Raw genomic sequence first — 24,569 nt, forward strand, 5'->3', positions numbered from 1 at the left:
TACCTGGCTTAGGCATGGGCAGAACCTGAACATGGTACCTTTTGTCTCTGACAGGGACCTGGGCATCCTGATGGATGGGTGGTGAAAAGGAGAGAAGTGTTCTTCCTGGAGGATTGGCAGAGGAGGCCGTACCATCAGACCCTGCAAGCCTGGTCTTAGGGCCTCACATCTCCATGATGAAGAACTGCCAGCTATGTTACAAGAAGGTCAATCCTCCACCAGGGCAAATGCCACAATCTTCTCTCAGCTACCTCACACTCACTCTATCTCTGCTACTGCACCCATGTCCCACCAAGGCTCAAGGTCTCCCACTCTCACTATTGCATGCAATACATTCCCTCACAGCTCTCACCCACCCAGCCCCCATGACTAAATCTCATGTGCTCAGGCCACCAAGACACCATTTGACCACCTGCACCAGCATCAATAGCCATGCCACCAATTACCATGTCACTCAATCCTGCCCTTTCTCTCATTATTGGTGAGCACAACCCACACTAGGGGACAGTGAGGCTGAAAGGTCAAGTGTTCCCAACTTACAGCTCCTCACCCTTTATGAGGAGAAAATCCTGGCTCTTTCAGAAGAAGACGAAGACTGTTTTTCTGGGGATGTAGGAATATCCATGTCCCACCAAGTAAGTATCATTCCTCATTCCACTTACATGAACTCAGGCTCACCAGTCTCATAACTGGCTGTGATGCCTTCTCTCTCTTTTGTCTTGCAGGTACCATCAGTGTGTCCACCACCTCCACAGTGTAACAGCCACTTCTCCCAGATATCTCCTTGATGCCTGAGGACAATAGTACCAAGGTTGTCCCCTGCATCATTGTCCAGCTCAGAAACTGATGGCTTGGTGGGAACATTAGGTTAAGAAAATGTGGGAGCACAATCTAGTGAGCATCTCACTGCAAGAGCTCTGCAACTGGCCAAAAAAGAACACCCAGGTGTTCGTGAAGAAGGAAGAGGAGGAAGAAGATCTATTAAGGGCACTTTGGTGGCATCGATGTCAATGGCTTATGAATGATTCTGAACTTTTATCTTGACTTATGAGCTTTAACCTCTCTGTGTAGGATTGAATGGCATTGTTATAGCATGGCCACAGTGAGGGCCCCTGGATGGACGTCTGTGTTGAGAGCCAGCTGCATCATTTGGCAGTAAGAGGAACAGTGCCTGTACATGGCATTGAGTCACACTGACACCTTAGGCCCTGCTTGTGCAATATCCCAATTGTTTGTGGCTTCAGTATCCAGAAGAGTAGCTGGCAATGCTTGTGGCGGGGAGATGTAACACACAGAGGGGTCAATGTGTTCGGACAGCCAAGGATTATGGACCCCAAAGATCTGTGAAAGTACAATACATGGGTCTGTATGCAATTTTCTTTCTCTTTAAAAGGTTCTCACATCAATGCAATTCCCTCTCTCACAGGTAGAATCATTTACCCTGTCCTCTCTTCCCCATTGCACGTTTTTGACTTCCAGCACGATGGAAGGTGTCAGTGAAAGCTCTTCAGTCAGTAGTTGCAGTCTTGGGCTGAATATGTCAGTGAGGCCTCTAAACGTTCATATCCCCTTCCTAGTTGCCTGTAACGTTAATCTTACAGGCTTCACTCTTGCCAAGTCCTCATCCAACCTGTGTACATGTGTCTGTCCTGCCTGCCTTTCCCACCAAGTCCCTGGCATATGATGGGTCCATGCCAGGTGTGGTCATTCACTGCCCTCCCCTTGAAGCCAGGATGTTCCTGACGGACAAATACCCCTCCACTGCAGTACACCCTTCCCAGTATGCTTTACCATCTTCGCAAATTGTAACCTTCTCTAGACCCTGTAGCCCTCAGTCCCAAATACAAACTCAGTCATGCAGCAATGGTTGTCCCTATCTTGGCTCTATCACCCCTACCTCAACCCCCTTTTTCGCTAAGTTTCTGCAGATTGACCTGATAGATGGACAGTGACCTGGTGGACTGACAGTGATCCACCCCCTTGAGCAACTTGACCAGATGGCCTCAGACAAGATGTGTTCAGCCCCCTGACTGGTGCCTGTTTATGTCCTTAACTGCACTGGTCCTACCCCCCCACTATGGAGCCACAAAGCTGACTGTGACCCACTCCCTGGACTGCAGCAGCACAGTCTCCCTGACTGAGAACACCCTGACTGTCTGCTTGATCTTGGCCAAGCCCCTTGACTGGAATGGGAGGCTGCCGTTGACTTAAAGTGTTGGGACGTGGAGCTTGGTGAGGACTACTCCCTTAAGACTTTGAGACATGGCTGCTTATTGCTGACATGCAGTGTGTTTGATGCATACTTGCTGCTGGCTGATGGAGTAGGTTTGAGAATAATGTAGCATGGTCCCATAGAATAAGATGTGATCCTCAGGTTTAGAAAAATGAGAGGGGATCTCATGGAAGGCTATATATTTCTAACAGAACTAAGTGGAGTAAATGCAGGAAGTATGCTGCCAAGGACTGGGGAGTTTAGAGCCAGGGGTTACTGCTTAAGCATATGGGGTAGGCCATTCATGCCTGAGATGAGGAGAAACTTCTTCACGCAGGGAGTGTTGAGCATGTGGATTCTCTGCCACAGAAACTGGTTGAGGCTAAAACATTGAATGTTTTCAAAAAGGCCTTAGATTTAGTTCTTAGGGTAAAATGGATCAAAAGGTATGGGGAGAAAGAGGGAACTGAATTGCTTGTTCAGCCCTGATTATATTGAATGGTGGAGCAAGCTCAAGGGGTCGTATGGTGTACTAATCATATTTTCTACGTTTTCTTGCCTGAGGACTCTGGACCAGCAAGGTAAACTGCCTGGTGACGTGGATTCGCTAAATGGCACAGAAAATCAGGCAAGGTAAATCGAGGACGGTGTGGGCATGCAGGCTTGCTGAGTGAGTCAGTGCTAAGACAGCAAGTGGTCAGCCCTGAGTGCAGATTCCAGAGCTCACTGCCAGTGTACCGGAGTGATGCCAGGGTGAGAGACTGGCAGATCCTGGATGCCAAAGCTCGTGGTCAAAGGGTGAGTGCAACAGGTGCCTTTGGATCTTGGTCTGGACAAGTTTGGGAAATGTATGCAACATGGAGGTCATTCAGTGCAAGCAGTGAGTTGAATCTACCAGGCACTTGCACTGATTTCCATGTCGAGCCTTCTTAACGTCTAGCTTGTTTGGTGAGTTTGGTAACCTAGGAAGCTGAACATTAACGAGGCAAGTTGGGTCATCAACGAGGCATTTAACAAACAAAAATTCCCCCTCAATTAGCAACTCCATCACTGTCTAGTGAGAAACTCACTCACTGTTTGTGAAAGGCATGAACAATGGCACAAGTCCTTCTGATGCCGAGATGGGCCTTCTGCTCTGATTCTACCACATGTCGCATCATTGCCTTTTTGCTCAGACCCCTGTAAGACTCCACCCCATATACTGCCTTTGTCCAATGTCCCTTAAATACTTTGGTCAACAAAAATCTATCAATTTCTGTATTAAAATAAATGAATGATCCAAAACCAAGGCTCATTTGCAGAAGCGTGTTTTGAACTTGTCAGTCTTTATATGAAGCACTGTTTAATAATTTAATTCCTGAAAGGTCTGGATCTAATTTTTAGACTATGCCTCCAGTTCAAGGCTTCCCCATTAATCAAGCTAACTCTTTCTACATTGACTCCTTGCCTAATATCTTGAAAATGTTCATTAAATCCCCCTTAACCTGGTGAATTGTAGAGAATACAACCCTAGTTTGTGTAAGGTCTTTGAGTAATCTTGGCAACAGTACTGAAGACTTGAGCTGCAGAACATGTTGCATCCTCTAGCCAAATGTTCCAGTATAGCTACAAAGCTAGAATCTAACAATGTGGAAAATTGCCCAGATTAGAATTAGAATCAGAATTAAGTTATTGTCATGTGTACTCAAGTACAGGCATACAGGAGTGCAGTGAAAAGATTGCAAAATTGCCATTCCTGGCGCCATCCTAGTACAAAATCTTAGGTACAAATGTTGCAGTTGAGTATCCCACATTTGGCGACATCACAAGTGTCAGCACACCCAAAGTGCAATGGGATAGCCTCATCTTTGGACAACCTCCTTGTGGATCGAGGTATCTTCCCTGCCAGGTAAGTTACATCCTGTACACCAGAAACATTACTTATCCAACACAAGTTCAATTCAATTATTGCCCCGTAAGTCTATTCTTGATCATTAAAAAATTGATGATACCAACAGTGTATCAAACAACACTTGCTTAGAAACAAGCTGCTCACTGATGGTCAGCTTGAGCTGCACTCCAGAGGTGAGATCATAGAGTTATAGAGGTCGACAGCATGAAAACAGGCCCTTTGGCCCAACTTGCCAATGCTGCCCAGTTTTCACAATTTAAACTAGTCCCATTTGCCTGCATTTGGTCCATAACCCTCTATACCTATCCCATCCATGTACCTGTCTAAATGTTTCTTAAATGACAAAATTGCACTCGCTTCCACCACTACGTCTGGCAGCCTGTTCCAGACACTCACCATCCTCTGGATCTTTCTGTATCTCTCCCTTGTCACGTTAAATGTATGCCCTCTAGTTTTACACTCCTGTACAATGGAGAAAAGCTGTCCGCTATCTAACTTATCTATGCCTGCCATGATTTTATGTACCTCTATAAGGTGACCCCTCAGTCTCCTATGCTGCGGGGAAAACAGTTCCTGCCTATCCAACCTCTCTTTATAAGACAAACCTTCCAGTCCATTCAGCTTCCTAGTAAATCTTTTCTGCACTCTTTCTGGTTTAATAATATCCCTTCTATAGTAGGGTGACCAGAGCCACACACGTGTAGTCAAGTACAGGGATGCAGGGGTATAGTGAAAAGGTTGCAAAATTGTCATTCCTGGCGCCATCCTTGGTACAAACATCCCTAGGTACAAAATCTTAGGTACAAATGTGGCAGTTGAGTATCTCACATTTGGGGACATCACAAGTGTCAGCACACCCAAAGTGCAATGGGACAGCCTCATCTTTGGACAACCTCCTTCTGGATCGATATAACGCGATAGTTCCATTCTCGTGTGATCTTGCGTTATAAGAAAATCGCTCTATAGCTGAGCCATTTAAACTAATGGGGTTGGAATCACATTATAGCCAATGCAGGTAAGTTTGCATTCGACAAATAGTGGTCTAAATTCTTCAATTGCATTAAAGCCAATTCGTGTTGCAGAACAGACTGTACTCCAAATGTGGCCTCACCAACGTCTTGTACAGCTGCAAAAAGATGTCCCATCTTCTATACTAAATGCACTGACTGACGAAAGCTAGTATGCTGAAAGCCTTCTTCACCACGCTGTCTACCTGTGACTCCATTTTCAAGGAGCTACGAGCCTGTACTTTTAGTCCTCTTTGTTCTATAACACCGCCAGGGCCCTACCATTGACTGTGTAAGTTTGATCCCCGGTTTGCTTTACCAAAATGCAACACCTTGCATTTATCTAAATTAAACTCCATCTGGCATTACTCAGTGCACTGGCCCATTTGATCAAGATCTCGCTGCGTTCCCAGATAATCTTTTTCACTGAAAGAGGTGAGAGTGACTGCCCTTTAAACCAAAGACGTATTTGACTGGTTGTGGCTTCAAGGAGCCCTAATAAAACTAGAGTCAGTGGGAAGATGGAGGGAAATTCTCCACTGGTTGGAGTCACATCTGGCAAATATGAAGATGGTTGCAGTTGTTGGAGGTCAGTCATCCTAGTTCCAGGACATCTCTGCAAAAATTCCTCAGGGTAGTGTCTGAGGCCCAATCATCTGCAATTATTTCATGAATGATATTGGTTCCAACATAAGGTCAGAAGAGGGATGTTCGCCAACGACTGCACAATGTTCAGCACCATTCGAGACACTACAGAGACTGACGCAGTCCATATCCAAATGCCGCAAGACCTGGATAATATCCAGGTTAAGCCTGACAAGTAGAAAGTAACATTTGTATCGCGCATGTGCCAAGCAATCACCATCATTGACAGAGGGAATGTAAACATTGCCTCTTGACATTTAATAGCATTACTATGGATGAATTGCCCGCTCTCAATATCTTGTGAATTATCATTGACCTTCAATTGAATTGGACTACCATATAAATGCAATGACTACAACAACAGGTCAGGCAACCTTCTACCCATGGTAACATGTTACCCTTACCATAAGCTTTTATTTCCAGCAATAAATTTTGATGAGGCAACTTCTCAAATGTTTTCTAAGCCAACTAAGTACTTTTATAGTGTAGCAGCTATTGTAACATAGAAAATGCTGCAGCCAATTTGCAGACAGTGAAATGCACACAGAAAATATCAATGTGATAACTACATCCCTCTGTCAGGGCGCATGGGGACTTGATTAATATGTAAGAGGGCATCTGATAGTGCAGCATCCCCATCATACTGGATTGTCTATGCCTGTCTAAACATGGATGAAGTCATCATTTTCTGCTCTGATCCACTGTTGGCTCATGTGCGTCTGTGACCAGTTCGAATTGGCCTCAGGGGCCCAAGATAAATTGAGACAAGAGCCCTTGATGTTGTTGCATGTAGTGCAGGTCTGGCCCATTCCCTGAACCCCAGTGGTCACCCCAGGCATATTCTACTTCATCTGGACATTGAACATGAATTGTGAGAACAGGGACCCTGTGTGCAAATCTCTGGACAACGTATTTTGGAGAGGGGGTGGACTGTACCAATATTGCCTTCATCTGGATGATCACCTTTCTCACTGGCTCTATCAAGCTATGAGTAGACCCTCAGTACACAAATGCCAAGTGAGATTCTACCTGTCGCCATAGGTGAAGCATGGGTTGGCCATGTTGCTGCAGCATAACTGATATCCATTTGCCACCATAAGAAATTAGAGCAGAAGTAGGCCATTCAGCCCATTGCATCTGCTCTGCTGTTCAATGGTTTAACTGCTAATCTTCAACTCCACTTTCATGCCTTTTTCCATAATCTTGATTCCCTTTTTGATTAAACATTTGCCTATCCCAGCCTTGAATATGATTAACAGTCCTGCTGTGGTAAAGGATTTTACAAATTTGCCAACCTCTGAGAGAAAAAATTCCGCCTCATCTCTATTTTAAAAGGGCACCCCCTTATTCTGAGGTTATGCCTTCTGGTCCTAGACTCTCCCACAAGAGGAAACAACCTTCTTGCATTTAAACTGGTAAGTCCCTTAAGAAGCTTAAATGTGTCAATAAGATTGTGTCTAAGTTTTCTAAACTCCAATGAGCACAGACACAACTCAACAATCAACTGCTCATAAGACAGTCGCTCCATACCTGAGATCAGTCTAGTGAACCTTTTCTGGACTGTCTCTAATGCCAAAATATCTTTCCTTAGATAAAGGATCCAAAGCTGTTCACAGTATTCCAGCTGTGGTCTGACTTGTTCCTTGTATAGTTTTAGTAAGACCTTCCTATTTTTTCACTCCATTTCCTTTGAAATAAATAAAGATCAACATTCTATTTCCCTTTCCTATTACCTGCTGAACTGGATGCTAGCTTTTTGATTCCCCTGCGCTGTAGCTTTCTCCAGTTTTTCTCCTTATAAATTATATTCAGCTCATCTATTCTTCCTTCTAAAATGCAGAATCTCCCATTTTTCTACATCATATTCCATCTGCTGTGCTTAACCTGTCTAAATCTCTCTCTAAACTCTTTAATGTCATCCTCACCAAGTGCCTTCTTACCTATTTTTATGTCATCTACAAATTTGGCTACAGTACATTCATTTTTCTCATCCAAGTCAATATATATTATGTGTTGCCATCCTGAAAATGCCCCTCCTTATTCCAACTCTCTGTCTTCTAATAGTTAGCCAATCCTCTATTCATGCTAATACAATACTCCCACCACCATTACTTCTTGCTACGGTTTTGCCTATTTACATAAAGCACATTTACTTATTTTATTGTGAATAATGTTATGATTCCAACTGATGGTAACAGTGGACAAGTCAGACCCCAGGCTGAAACCTGGATTGATAGTTCATAATTTAATTGTTGCAATTATTTACCATAGTAATAGTCAGTCACTAAACATATTCACAGAAAGTTGCCAATGTTCTTTAACTCAGGAACATAAATTTATACCACAAAAGAAATCATAATAAACATAGCTACATAGATAAGACAGCTTAGGACGATCTTATCATTAATAGGAAAACAAAGTTTCAACTTGTTTGCCAGTAATATCCATTACAGATACCTAAGCGCCAGAGAAATATCTCTCCAATCTCAGCTCTTTATATGCTTTTCTGGCTCTTTCCAGTTCTCCTTTTTGGACTGAGAGAGTTTTATAACATTTTGCCACTTCTGCTAGCCTGATGATTTTCAGACTTGACCACTTTAAAAACTCTTTACAAACGCTCACAGCTGGCCAATTTCTCAAATTAAAACTGTTTTGCTACAGTGACTATACTCCTGAATGAAACATTTGATTCTTCTGTTCAGTGGAAACTGTTTCCTGAACTGAAGCTCTGAATTTTCTGAACTGAAGTCAGAGCTAAACTAATGACCTCTGGTCTGTCATCTCTACCTTGATGAACTCAGCAGTATAAACATTTCATCAATTAACACCATAGGTAACCTGCTAGGCAACTGATTGAATTTTTTGGAAACTATGCATTTAGGTCACTATTCCAAATGACTGTCTAATCCTATTTTGTAAAACGTCCCTTTGCACAACTAGAACTGAAGTCTAACTTCCCTATTTTAGGAATCAAAATTCCAAAAATAATAAAAATAAATATGCGTGCACACAACTTTACATTTCAATCTACACTGCTGACAAGACTGTCTTTGTGTCATTGACAAATTTGTGTTTTGCAAATTTTTGCTCCATTATCTATGTCACTAATAAATACAGTGAAGAGTCGAGGATTTAATATCAATTTTTGTAATAGCATGTCGCATTCTTCCATTTGGAGTACATGCCCATTATCCTTCCGTTCTGTTTCCTACCACTCAGTCATTGTTTCAGTCAGGTCAATAATTCCATAAGGTCAACTCTAGCTTGCAGACCCTTTTGAGGGACTTTATTATATATCTTCTGAAAATTAAGAAATGCCAAAGAGGTTTACAAGAATGGATCTACGATTGAGAAACTTTAGATATAAAAATAGATTGAGAAGTTGGGGATAACAAAGTGTGGAACTGGAGGAACACAGCAGGCCAGGCAGCATCAGAGGAACAGGAAAAATGATGCTGCTGTGTTCCTTCAACTCCACACTTTGTTATCTCTGACTCCAGCATCTGCAGTTCTTGCTATCTCCTTGAGAAGCTGGGGCTGTTTTCCTTAGAGAAGGGCGGCTACGAGTAGAATTGATAGAAATTTTAAAAATCATGATGGGCTAGACAGAGCGAATGGGGAGAAACTGCTCCCTTTCAAAAAAGGTTTGAGAATAAGAGAGCACAGATATAAGGCAATTTGTGAAAGAAGCAAATGTGATGTGAGAAACAACTTTTTCACACAGCAAATAGCTAGGTTATTTAATGCACTGTCTGGAAGTGTGATGGCAGCAAATCCAACTGATTCATTCAAGAGGGCATAGATGATTATTTAAATTTAATCAATATTCAGGGTTACGGGGAGAAGGCAGGAAAATAGAACTGTGTCATATTGTTTATTCAGAGAATCAGTGCAGGCACGATGAGCCAAACGGACTTCCGTTTGCACCATAACAATTTTGTGATTCTGTTATTCACTTCAATGACAATAGCATCACAAATTGGCACATCGTGCTAATATTGTATTCAAATCTCAGTTTATTGGTATAGAAGAAAAGGGTGCATGTTAACTTAATAATGTCTTTTTTTAGCTGCACCCAATGATTTGAACTGTTTGATAATTTATTCTTTAAATAGATCGTAATGAACAGCAAAAAAGTGTCATGAATAATAATTGCATTGACAAGTTTCAGATTGTAACTATGTCGCAAACTTATAGGAATGTTGGCTTTTGAAAATGAGAGAAAATACAATTCTGAAAACTCAATCTATAAACAACTTTTTAAATAAAAGCCTCATATCATTCTTCTCACTGATCCCATTTCTCCTGCTAACATGAAAGAGAATTAAAAGTCTCAAAGAGCAACTGGCAAATTTAGTAATACAGGCAGTCGTTGGGATGTGAATGGATTCTGTTCTTGAGTCCATTCGCAAGTTTATTTCTATGCAAATTGGAACAAAATGTAGGAAAGCATAAAATAGCTGCTTGCAAGTACAAGCATTCATAAGTCAAATATTCCTCATTTGAAAATTGGACTACTTGCATACTAAACAGCATCTTCCAAACTCCCAACCACTTCCATCTAGAAGAATAAGGGCAGCAGATATATGGGACCACCACCAGCTGCAAGTTCCCCTCCAAGCCACTCACCATCATGATTTGGAAATATATCATCATTCCTTCACCGTAGCTGGGTCGAATCCTGGAATTCCCTCCCTACTGGCATTGTGGGTCAACCCACAGTATATGGACGGCAGTGCTTCAGGAAAGCAGCTCACCACCACCTTCTTGAGCGCAACTAGGGACGGGCAAAAAATCCCCTGTATATGCCAAACAAAATGGCCAACTTGGAGATGCTAGTAACATTTGAGGGTGGTGACATTAGGATTCCTTAGATAATGCTTGGCCTTCATTCTCAATTGAATGAAGATTGAAGTGTTGGGTTGTCTCAGTGCGTGAGAAATCTGGGTCAGAAGACACTTGGCATTGCAACATATTGTCTACAAAGACCCTACAATATATAGTGCAGCAGCATTAATTTACAGTCTGCAAGTAACCATTTGCTGACTTTCAAAACACAACTGCGCTGTGTTTTAATAGCAGTGATTAGGGACTAGATTATTTCCCTCAGGGAGCTTATGGAAAAACACTCATTGAAGACTACGTGAAGATCACATTAAACTACTAAATATATATTGAGAAAGGAGTCAATCTAAAAATGGGGAAGAAACAACTGCAGAGGGAACGTATTTCTTGTTATATATAAACAAAGTGCAATTACAATAGCCATTGGAAGTACATTACATTTGAAATGATGTACAACGTGTTTCCACCCCAGCTCAATGCACCACACATTATGGCTGGTACAAACAAATGATAGCTGCAAACCATAGCCCAGATTTTCAGCCAATGATGAGTACACAGAGTTGGGAAATTTCCCAGCTGGCTTAACCCATCTTGGAAAAGGGTAGCCTGTGTTTCAGGCTCTTAATTCCATAGTGACGACGTGTGCTGGAGTCAGGACTCCTGCCCCTGGAAATAGTTCAGAAGTGAACACAGAGGCTACTAAGTGTTGCACTAGACAGGTTCAAAGGCCTGCCTGCATTCTCTGAAGTTTTTGTCCAGTTGCTTAACTCACTATTATGATCTCTGACTCTCAACCCTCACATCTTCTTACCGACTACCTAATCTCCATGCAGCATGCATAACAATTCATGTCCACTGATGTCACTGTAACCATCCCCAATGGCCCCTGGTAACCTTTATGTCAATCTACACCCCTTCACTAATTTCTCTGGTGCCTTAAAGACCCTATACCAATTTAGTGCCAGCTCATGAACAGCCAATCACCCTCTTTTGTCCCTTATAGCCCTTATGCCAATCCATGCCCCTATCATAGTTTGCCCTTCCTCCCTTCATACCAACTGACCAGCTTCCACTCTGAGTAAACCTCATGCTGAGATTAAATAAAATTTTAAGTTTCTGCATTATCATTGATCAAAGCCCAATCAATACATTTAAATCCATTCAAACACTTAATTAATCCCTTATGAAAAACAACATTTGCATTCATTATACCACATCAAAGGAGCTTCTTCCTTAATAACTTCCTGGAGCTGTCAATCAAACTATGAAATTACAGGCCCCCACTGTGATAATGACAGATTGTGGAAGCAGCCAACTAGTGAACTGTAAGCACTATTGATTTTCAACTCAGAGACACTGTTCATATGATGTAGTTATATCCATAATGCTAATAGAAAGGGATTTACAGGATTTTGACTCACCCATAGTAAAAGATTGATGATATTGTTATATATCAGAATGGTGTATAGCTTAAAGTAGAACTTGAACGTGGTAGTATTCCCTTTCATCTGTTGTCCTTATCTTTATAAATGGTAGACATCACAAGTTTAGAAGATGCCATTGAAGATTCCTGGGCGATGGTACACCATGCTGTCACTGTGCATAATGTGAATGGAGTGAATATTAATGAAGGTAGGTGGGGTGCAAATCAAATGGGCTGCTTTGTCCTGGATGCTGTTGAGCCTCTTTAGTTTTGATGGAGCTACTTTCATCCAGGCAAGTGGAAAAGAATTTGATCATGCTTTTGATATGCCTTATAGATGGTGAGAATGTACTCCGATGATTGACAGGATTTGATTGGTATGGAGGTGAGGTACTCATTGAAAAGTTCCTAGCCTCTGAACTGCTCTTGTAGCAGCAGTATGTATTTGGGTCTAGTTCAATTTCTGGTCTATGGTAATCCCCAGTATGTTGATGGTGGCAATGTAGCGATGGCCATGTTATTGTTATTAAGGGGAGATGATTAAGTTCTCTCTGGTTGGAGATGGTCACTGCCTAGCTTTTGTGTGTCTTGAATGTTACTTGCCACTTATCAGCACAAGCCTGGATGTTACCCAAGACTTTCTGCATATGGGCATAGACTGCTTCAGTATCTGAGGATTGTGAATGTCCTCCTGAACTGTGTACAACTATCAGTGAACATCCCCACTTCTGACCTTATGATGGTGTGAGAGTTATTAATGAAGCAGCTCAAGGTGGTTGGACCTAAGGTACTACAGTGCAGAAATCATGTCTGGGAACTGGGATGATTGATCTCCAAAAATCTCATCTATTTTCCTTTCTGCAAGGTATAATTCTCACGATTGCAGAATTTTTCCATTGATGCCAGTTAAGGTGTGTATGCTGGCAGTATGGGCATATATCAGGACCATTTTACACAAATAAGGAATCTGGGTGTTTTGCAGAAACTGTTTCCAATGGTTGAATGCTTCAACACTCGATCTTATCATGTGCTAAACTTGCACAGCAAAATGTGGCACTAACAGAGAGGGTGGCCCCCTCACTAATGCTATTTAAAGGAATTATGCTGAACTTTAAGGTATTAATAGAGTCCAAACCAGTTGGTGAGGTTGAAAACAAGGCACATATCTTGTCTTTTGTAAAGTGAATTTATTACCATCTTCAGTCTTATCCCTCTTGTGCCACACCCTGATCATATGTGCTCAGACAATTATAGCCACCATCTGTTTCTCTGGAGTAAATAATTTAACAAGGTGATTAACTAGACATTAACACCAGGTTATTTGCTGGTTTATCATTTTCAACTTGTTGTTTGATTCCTAGGCATTTTTCGTTGTGGTTCCTCGCTGTATAAAGTTTACTTTCTGTACACAGATAAAAGATTTTGTTGGTCGTGAATGGATGTTTACCCCAGAGATAGACTAGCTGCAGACATAAGTAGTCTCATTGGCTTACCTTTGGAGTTGAAGTATGAAGGAGATTAGCCAGGTAAATAACACAGAGTAGAAAAGGAGTGACAACAGTAGGAAGAGGGAACTGCCCAGCTGGCCCACACCACAGGTGGTATCGAATGAACACTTTCCTTCCATTAATTTTACTGAAGAATATGTATGGTGACACTTCAGCAAATCAGTATCACTGATTCTCAACTCGTACTTCACAGACAGCTTATAGGTGGCAACAGGTGACATCAGCTATAAGCTTACATTTTGCACTAAATTGTTGTATCAGGGTGGTCACTGAGACTCTCTACATGAACAGATTCCTCTATATCTTCTTCCCTATGGGCAGAGTGAAACAGGATGAGAGAAAACAAAGTTTTGCTTGCAGAAGTGGCTCAGTGGTTAGCACTGCTGCCTCACAGCCTCAAGGATTTGGGTTTGATTCCAGCCTCGGGCAACTGCCCATATGGAGTTTGCACATTCTCCCCATGTCTCTGTGGGTTTCCTCTGGATGTTCCGGTTTCCTTCCACAGTCCAAAGATGTGCAGGTTAGGTGGGTTGGCTACGCTCAATTGCGCATGGTGTACTGGGGAGGTGGATTAGCCATTGGATATGCAGGGTTACAGGAATAGGGAAGGGGGATTGGTCTGCGTGGGTTGATCTTCAGAGGGTTGGTGTGGACACAATGGGCTGAATGGCCTGCTTCTACACTGTAGGGATTTTATGCTTCTCACCACCAGTGTCACATCCTTATCAACATTGCCATTCTCAATTTACAGTTAGTTTGTGACAACACAACAGACTTGTTTACAAAATGGACACTACTGATTAAAGGAGAAATTATCACTTTGAGACATCATTGACAAAGGGGCTGAAGCTGAGGGGTGATTGGTTGTATTTTAGATTAGAATGAATTGTTCAATGGTATCAGGTGGAGTGGTTCTGTTTGAGATATCTTATTAGTCCAGGCAAGAGTACACAAAAAAATCTGTATTTTTAAAACATATTAAATGCAATAAAACTTTCAAAATTCCTTCACAGATACATGCAGAAGCCACACACGGGATCTTAGGGCAGATGAGCAAACATTTTGGCAAAGAGATAGGTTTTAAGAATTTTAAAGACAGAAAGAGAGGGGGATAGGCAGAGAGGTTGGAGCTAATAGAAGGGGTGTATATGCAATTCTGGAGTTTAAGGCCTTAGGGTGGAAGGTATGGTGATCAATGTTGGGGCAATTAAAAAAAATACACAAGAGACCAGAAGTGAGAGGAAATTAGGTATCATAGACACTCAGGGGGCTGGTGGAGATTACAGAGCTAGGGAGAGGTGAGACCATGGAGGAATTTGCAAACAAAAGATGATAAATTTAAAATCAAGACATTGTTTAACCAGAAGCGAATATAGTTTAGTGATGATGTGTGAATGGGACTTGAAGTGAGATAGAATACAGCCAACAAAATTTTGGATGATCTAGAATGCCCCAAAACTGCATCGAGAGTCCTGGATTTTACTTCACTGCCCACATCGAACTTTTCTTCAACATAGGTTCTGCTTGGGTGTCTGCAGCTGAAATGTATTTTGCCGATGTGTCTTTTGGTAACTTAAAGTGAATCACAGATCTTCATTACGTGGACACCGATAGCCCCACTACCTATCACCAACCCCTGACCCTGGTAGCTGTGCAATCACTGTGTAACATGAGGAAGGTACCATTCTCAACAGTAGCAGCATAAAAATTAAATGCCGCCTGACTCAACAAGAGTCTGAAGCTTCAGCCTTGGCATACCTAGCTTTGGATACTAATGAATTTCTAGATCGCAATTTCTTCAAGTAGCAGACAAATTCTGAGTCTTAGGCTTAAACGGAAGGAAAAAGCATTTTCATTCCTATAGTTTCTGGTGGTTATTTTAACCAGCAATGTGAGAACTCTAGACGGCTCCGTTGCAAGTATAGCAGTCAGTGACAGGTGTTAGTACGTGCACCATGCAAGAAGCAGAGTACTGGATTCTGTTCAAAGTGGAACGAACTTGAAATACATGCACATAATTACTTTATTTGACCTTCAAAAGCAGAATTGCAGGAGAAACGTTAAATAGTTAGATTGAAATCCGGATGGTTCCTGCTACGGGACAATGTTTCTGATGTGATTGAGAGGTGTACAATGGTGGTGCACAGGCAATTAAACATGTTAAAAAGCTTATTTACTAATGTTTTTAGGTGCTTTTTACATTTTATTTAAGTATCATTAGATCCACAGTGCTTCAGTGGCTGGCCATCTATGGGGAAGTGAAATCTCATGGCAACTGAGTGATTCTGAGAGGTGGAAGCCAGTCAGAGCGACAACATTAAAACATAGGGAAGGTGAGAAGCATGAACACACGGTGGAGTGAGGGAGAGACATCAACTGCAAGTATTGTGGAATGCGCATACACATCAAAGGAAGTGCTTCTCCAATGCGTAACATGTAGAACTGGGGGCTGACAGGGTCTGAGTGTATCAATTAGTAATGGGCCTCATGCATTCATATTTTGAATCCCCTGGTAGTGATGGAAATGAAAGGGAGGGAGAGGCAATTCCAGCTCCAGAGAGCAGGACTCTTAACGCCCAGAGGACTATATGGGCGAAAGGGGAGATGGATGAGGAGAATGCTGAGTGGTCACAGAATACACCACCCAGGTGAAAGGGGTAACCGACAAAGGCTGTGCTACATGGAAATTTCAGAGTGTCAGTTTCAAAGATCACTGGAACTCTCTAGGCAGGTTACGTTGGTATTCTCTGCTGTAAGAGAATTTGAGGCCAATGGGGTTCAGTGGTGTGCTGGCAAAAATTGCCATTCCTGCCTGAAACAGATCATTCCAAGGATTCTTGAGACATTTGTGGATTAGCCAGTCAAAGCCCCATCTCTCCTTCAACCTGTTCACAGATGCCACAAACCAGAGGACAGTCAATCCGTTTCACAAAAACCAGGCTGGTCAGACCTTGAACATGGTTAGATTCAGGGCCATTGTTGCAGTCCCCAGGTTAGGTGGATAACTTATTACATAATTATGGTATCAAGTCTCCTCAGGAACAGTCATCAGTTAGGAACAGAAAAGGCTTTCACTTGCTGAATATACAATTAGTATCTGTCCCCCGGAAAAGGATGCTGCAGCTATGCACAAGGTACCCAGGAAGTTACCATGGCATTCACCCTGAGACAGTCCCAGGTGCCCCAGCTTTTCAGACCAACAGGACACTTCCCTGGATGGACAGTAAATGTCTGAAGATATGACTCCTTGCACTTGTATAGAATTCCAAAACATAGACTGAGGGCAACTACAGCTGACGTACGACTATGAGGAAACCATTGCGTAAGTCATAGATTTTTCTGAAAATGAGGTTCTGATGTGTGGATAGATCTGGGAAATCCAATCATGTCATAGAACAAAGACATACATTCATCATTGCCCTCATTCAGTGCAGTAGAGTGAAGTTATTTCATGATTTCCTTCTTATCAGTTCACCAAAGGCGCAAATTCTTGTTTTCCTATATTGTGTTGTCCTGGAGTATGCAGCTGACATGGAGGTACACTGCTCTGATGTATTCAATGACCATGGCATATATCCCCTGGGTTCCTAAGCTCTAAAGCGCCCTCAAAGATAAGGAAAACCCTGCAACTTTGCAGGAGTTGCCTCCATCAATAAGATTTCATCAAGTCTTAGTGTCATTGTCAGAGACCAAGCAGCCACCACCTATGCCAAGAGCAAATTGAGAAGAGACCCTGTGGCTTTCAGCAGCTGCTCCTCCACCCTTTCATGGCCTATTGTCCTTTCCGCCTTAGCTGAAGTGCTTGAGAAACCGGTGAGGGGTCTGCGAATCTCAGACCCATCTCACACAATTATCTCTCCACATACCTCATGACTGAAGCCAATGTATGCAGGTCAGGTCAGTTGAGGCCCTAAGAATGTGAGCAACTAATGCCCACTTAAGGACTTCATTCACTTTCTGCTACTTGTATGAACACAACAGCTGGAGGGAGACTCGCCATGTGGGAGCTATGATGAGAAAACCCATTGCTTTTCGGCACCTGGGGCTGTCCCTCATTCAAAGGCACTGATCCAGGAACCTGGCTGAAAAGGAGCATACCTTGCCCTTTGTGTCAACTACCCCATGACCTCAAATGTACAATTTTTCTTTCTGATTTGACAATATTTATTACATTATCCTATATTATATTATTCCATAATGTAACAATCTAAATAAGGGTGATGTGGTATTCAAAAATCTGCTAGAACACTTATTATGGCTCACTATTATATATAATTATTACATTCACAAGCACATCTGTGCCTGGACTAACATCAAGCATTTTTTGTTTAATAGACCAATAGCCATATGTTAAATCACACAGCAAAATATTTTCAGAGATTTGTAAGGCTTTTATTGTAATCTGTAGTTTAGCAAAAACACCTGCTTACACGTTTCCCTATTGGATTCTTTCCCTGTTCAGATTCTAACTCCCTGCTGGAGGAACCCATCTCTTTTTTCATATATCCAGAAGAACCCAGCTCTTAGTTCTCATCATTATTACATATATCTGAATGACTTTTCTCCTACCACCAAATCTTTTCATCATGTGGAGATGCTGGTGTTTGACTGGGGTGGACAATGTCAAAAGTCACACAACACCAGGTCATAGTCTGAAAGATTTATTTAAAATCACAAGTTTTCATAGCGCTGCTCCTTTGTCATGACAGGGTCAGACTTTTATTTATATTTTCAAATCAACCTGTTCAGTGATGTTATTACACACCTCTGGAGCAGGTGGGACTTGAACCCAGGCCTCCTGGCTCAGAGGTAGGCACACTATGGGGAGGCGATGGCCTAGTGGTATCTGGACAATTAGTGATGGGTAATAAATGCTGGCCTAACCAGGGACGCCATCATGAATGAATAAACTACCACAGCACCATAAATGCTCTAGGAACACAGCTCTTAAACACAGAATCCAATCAGCCTCATCAGCTCTTAATCAACTCTGGAGTAGGCCGTGAAAGAGACCTGAAATTCTTACACTGGCAGACTCCTTTTCTTTTAAGAAAAAAAGTTAGATTTATAAAGGGTACATAGATAAAAATAAAACTAAATTTCGGTCCCATTGTTACATAGGAACTCAGGCTTTCTCTAGAACATTCATTTTGCTGTGGAAGTATTCCTCTTTGTGAAAAATTCAAACACTTGATGATGAGTATCTCCCCACCAAAGCTCAGAGATTTCTTTCTTCTCCAGCTCTGCTTTAAACTGTCTCTATCTATCCGAAGTCATTTTCACTCATACTTTTTGCAGAATGTACATTATCCCACAAAGATCACCTATTGTATTGGAATTGCTTTATCTGTTCCATTTGCATATCGAATTTCCTCCAGAATCTTACACAAATGGAACACCATATCAATGAGAACCAAAGGTTTAGTGGCTATGTGCTTTTCACTACTCTTCTTATTTTCTTTACCTTCCATGCCAAGGGGCAACTTTTCCCCCAAAAGGACTATCACAAATCATCTTGCCCTGGAAAATCCATTGCTAACGTATATATATATAATGCAGAAATGATGTTTAAACAATGAGCAATGTCATATTATTAGGATCATCCAAAGCTCAGGTCTAGAGCATTTGCTTCTTAATTATTAATTTTTATAAATTTTACTCATTCTCAAACAGTGTTCTTCATCTTTGGATTTCTCATAGCCAGACTAAGTTCCAATAGATCAAAGTTTGTATTGGTCTAGTCTGAGTGCATAACCAGTTGAGCTTTCTGTTAAGACACCTCAGTCATTCCATCTCATCTTTGGTAGCAGCCTCATCTTTCTGTCCTGGTATGACCAATTGCAATAGGATTGACATTTTCTAAGCAAGACTCTCAGGATAGTATTACATTTGACTCAGCCTAATTTCCAAAGCCACATTTAGCTCCAGAAGCTTCACTGCCATTTTTGAATTCTTTCATAATTCAGTCTATACATTTTGTTCAAAGTCATTGGCGCCCCTCCGCCAAAAAATGTCAACATGCAACACAAAGACGATAAGACCATATGAAATAGGAACAGGAACAGGTCATTAGGCTCATTCAATAAGATCATGGCTGATCCGACATTGCTCACATCCATTTTCCTGCCCTCTTCAAATAAACCTTGATTCCTTTAATGATTAACAATCTATCTACTTCAGCCTTAAATATACACAAGGATTCTGTCCCCACATCTCTCTCTGGCAAGGATTCAAAACCCTCTGAAAGAAGAAATTCTTCCTCATTTCAGTCTTAAATTCATGCCCCTTTATTCTGAAACTATACCCTTTGGTTCCTCACATGAGGGGAAATATCCTCTCAACATGTACCCTGTCAAGCCCCTTAAAAATCATATAAATTTCAATGACTATCTTGAAAGTTTTCTGTGAGACTGCCATTAGAACATTGTCGGGTCACCTTTGGTTGTGAAGATCTTAATGTTAGCAGAAATGCCCTCACTGAAAAATACCAAATCCAAGAAATGTCATTTAACCCATAATTGCATTTATACAATTTCTAGAGCTTTCCTTTAGATCTGTAATTATATTCCTCTACTGAGCTGGTGACCCTGAAGGAATGCTGCTTTGCTATCTATAGAGTTATACTTCCAACACAAAGTTATTAAAATGGTTAAAAGGATATTTAAATTTACCTTTCCATCCATAGGAAAGTCTACCCTAATATTTTTCCTCCCCAAATTATTCCCCAAAGCTTCCGTGTACCAACATAGCTTTGGTTTATAAGTGCCATTTGGTAAGACATTTTCCATACTGATCCATTTGTATGACAGAGCAGATTTATCTTTATCAACAATTTTGAAATGTAATCCAAATTATTTCTAGTCCCCTAACTCTCTTAAGTTAGCTTTTACTGTCACCGTATATTCCATTCTATTAGTAGCCACAAATACCTCTCGATCATGGAGACTTCTACTTTAATCCATTGTCCGAGAAGGCTCTCCATTACTCATGCTACTGATTTGCCTTGTCTGGCTGCAGCCTCTTTTCTGATGTTGAGATCTCTCTGGGCTACTCCTGTCAGGATGTCTGCTTGAAATCCTCTCTAGTGCACATAACTTTTTCCTCCTATATGTATTGCCTGAATCAGGATTGGATCTGTGTTTCTAGTTCTCTACTCTTGTAGCCACTGCTGACAATCCATGGTCCTTAATTGTTGTTCCTTATCTTGGAAATTTAATCTGTTTTTATATTTTCCTGTACACATGTCTGTACGTCAGGCTGTCATGGCCACCTTCCAGTCATCTGATACAGCTACCTTGAAATTTACCCATAAATCCACATTGAGCAAATGAAGATTACATTTTCATATACTTCACAACCAGAATGTGTATTGGTATGTATTTCCTGAGCTCTTAAATCCTGCCCCTCCTCTTCCAACTTGTAGAATTTGTAACATGGTGCTTCATCATTCACCCCCACTACTCGTGAGGAATGTGCCTTTATAGTCCTGTCTCATTGTGAAAGTTTACTTGTCATGTCCAATAACTTTTCCTGGTCCTTTCTATTCCCTGTATCTTTGTCCTTTAGAGCAATCATGTCATCAGATCTGAAATCTCCCCCAGGCCGTCTGATGCAATGTCACAGTGCTCTGCTAATGTTTTCTGATGGCTAGGTTTTAATGAACACTTTTCCATTGGCATGCAACACACTTAGATAGTTCCAAAAACCAAACTGATTGTAGTTCCTTCTAGTGCTGGGGGATTGTCATACAGTCTTGAAGGCAACTTTGGATTCCAACCATATCTAATTAGTATGGTCTACATTTCTGAAACAATAGTAAAGAAATTTTTGCATGCACTGCCCATGCTATTTGTAACTTACAGTTCTTTTGATCTGCCTGTACTTTGTTCAATATTTCATCAATTATTACGTGGCTTATTTTTGCATGGGTCATTGCTGACTAGACTTTGACCTCCATTATCTGTTAACTCGAAAGTGAAACTTGGAAATGAATGCACTGGTTTGGACCACTATGTCTTATTCACCAGTTTTGCCTTCTGGGAAGAATTTTTTGGGTCACTCAATGCCTGAGTGACCCATTTTTCCATGACTTTGTCCACTATAATAGATATGTCCTTATGGTATCTTGATCTGGATATGCTAAACCTGGTTGCCATATCTATAAAATTTAATAGATAGTCATTCTGATGTACGTCCATATCTTCAGCTCCATAGCTACTACTTCATTGAATTCCTATGCTGAATGAAAATGTACAACCAGGTGCAATAGTGTCTTTTGATATTTAATACATGTATAACATTGTATTATGATCTGTTCTACAAGCGATTTATATTCTTTATCCATAACTCTGGCACACTTTAATTGTAGCTTTAATTCTTACAATGAAGGATGAGCAAATTGTTCATGCAATTTTCATATAATTTTCTTCTTATCAGCCAGAATCCTATCTGCAGAGGTTGATAACATTTCTTGGACTAGTTGATGAAGAACTCCCAGTTTCCTCAAACGTATACAGTAATGTTCGAAACTCAGTCTATGGCTTTACCAAATACAAATGCTTCATCATTCTCCCTGTCAAAAACATTTTTGCTTCCTTCACTGAAGACTTACTCAGTATTAATAATGTCACTGGAAATGACATCAGTACTTAAGAAATGATGCAGTCCCACAATTTCACAATTTCACTCTTTTACAGATAACAATGATTATCATTCCTAAATCAAAACCAACTAGAGGTTCCATATTTTTTATCCTATTTTTGTCTGCTTTGACCAGGGTTTCTAAATGATAGTTCAGTCAGTTGATGTCACACACTGTTGGGTAAGGCCACTACCTAGTACAGCACAATTGATTAATAAGTTGGCAATAAAGATATTTGTGGGCCGACTTAAGTTTTCAGTCACTAACACAATATTTTCTTGTGGTTGATTCTTATTCTAGTCACTTTCAGGACCATTTGTTTCATGAGTTGTTTCAAACACTTGATTCTTTATCTTTGGACAGTTAATAACATAATGTTATTTTGAGTCACATTGGAAACTTAATTATTCCTGTGGATTTCTGGGCTTTGTTCATTGTCAGCATACACCCCAATCCTGCATTTTCCCTTGACTCAGAAAATCTATTAAAGGAACAAATCCCCTGCAAAAGGCTTCAGACATTCCATCCCATATGGATGCCTGTAACAAAGGCCTTTGACGTTGAGAGTCAGTAATCATAGCCTTCAATTCTTTAGAGCACTACAGAAATCCCAACATGCCCTGAGAACGTAACTGGGAAGGATTACCTTCTAAAATCATTTTTAGAGCTGGAGCCAAATTGTTCAAAAAGCAGAATCATTGCTTAAAATTGAACACCCATCAGAACCAAAACTCTATCCATGTGCAAAATTTGTGGACAGTCTAATAGCTTAATTGCCAACACAGACTCTGGAAGTTCCACATTAAATTTCTTAAGTCTTCTAAATAATATCTTAAACTCTGTGATGCAGTTTTCCATGGACTGATGGCATATCTTCTTAAATTTATCAAACATTGACTATGCCTCATAGGTGTGCATCAAGCCATACTTTTTGTAAATTATGTCCATAAATCATATCACAATCTGCAATCCCCCCTCTGTATCCAGGTCAGGTACATGTAGTTAGAAAGAAGCTTTATTCCTAATTTTATTGCTTCCTGGTAAGGATAAAGCCAAAGGCATACCTTACTTCTTCTTGGCTACAGAAGTGACTTGAGTCAACATTGTCACCTCATTCTTCCATTGTTCAATTGGATGCAGTTCCAAAACCACCAGAGGATAATCAGAACTCATGATTCATCAGTATGACCCAACCATTTCACTTTAGAATCCATTCAGAGCTTTGCCTATGTCATAACAGGGTTTACCATCTGCTTCCTTTATCTGTCCACCTGAATGGATGTAGGTTAACGCTCTGCTCCCATGTTTAATAAACTGCCATCAAAATGTTACATTAGGCAGAAAAGGGTTTCAAAGATTTACAAGGGTTTTATTGTAAATCTATAGCTTAGAACCACACCAATCTCCACGTTTCCCCTCTGGACCTTTTGCTTGTTAAGAAGTCAATCCTCCTCACTGGGGAAGAACTCAGCTCTTCCCTTCTAAATATCAAAACCCAGCTCTTAAGTCCAATGAGTTTTACCTGTTCTTCATCAACTCAAGTTGTTCTGGTTGATCCTTAAAGGCAGCTGCATTTCCAACACTGACATTCATTTACATCGAATAGCATACTTCCCATCAGTGTCATGCCTCTAGAGGCCTGAATTAAGATGGAGTCTATGGTTTTTATATCCTCAGGTTAAATTGCCTGATACTGTGATGATATTATGCCTTTTAAATGTATAGTGACAAACTTATTGAGAGATGTAACACAAGATTGACTTTTTTCAAAGATAACAAAGTATCCCAGACAGGTATACATGGTTGATACTTACACATATGTTGTCAATTGAGTGATTCTGCACAGATAAAAACAGAGTTTACAAAATTATCTATTCAAACTTCATCGTTAAACTTTGGACGTTTGATAACTCATTCTGATGTGGTGATCATCTATCCATCTGCAGAAATACGTACTGTTCTTTGGTAAGCTTGATTGACAACTTGTTTGTCTTGCTGATGGCTGTACTTATTCATCATAATCACACAATCATTGTCCAAATTTTCTTCCTCACTCTCTTCAAACATGATTGGTATGTCATACATTGGTCTGAGTTGGCTCGTGTTCATTTGCAATGATCATGGTACCATGATCAGAAATGACTTTGTATGATCTAGACTGGTTGTACATTCTAGAAATCTTTGCTGGTATCCAAATATTTACATTTGGATTTCTAACTTATTCTTTCTGACTAGTGCATATTTTTGGTAGCTCTACCTGATGCTCTGTATGTCTTTCATTGTTACCTGTCTTTGAAGAAGAATGTTCAGTGTCTCAGATTGCTTAGACAATAGATTGCTGGGCAAGATCATTTGCACTTGCCTTCTGAGCACAAGTTGTCCTGGCAACAGTAATCC

The 24,569-nt window shown here is 40.9% G+C and overlaps 2 pseudogenes; both read right to left on the reverse strand.

The window, feature by feature from the left end:
- Positions 1 to 3,974: 3,974 nt before the first annotated feature.
- Positions 3,975 to 4,108, reverse strand: LOC125483410 (annotated as a pseudogene).
- An 810-nt stretch (positions 4,109 to 4,918) lies between these two features.
- On the reverse strand, positions 4,919 to 5,029 carry LOC125483411 (annotated as a pseudogene).
- Between the last annotated feature and the right edge of the window lie 19,540 nt (positions 5,030 to 24,569).

Source organism: Rhincodon typus, chromosome 6 (assembly GCF_021869965.1).
Source record: "Rhincodon typus isolate 14 chromosome 6, sRhiTyp1.1, whole genome shotgun sequence".
Classification (NCBI taxonomy): Eukaryota; Metazoa; Chordata; class Chondrichthyes; order Orectolobiformes; family Rhincodontidae; genus Rhincodon; species Rhincodon typus.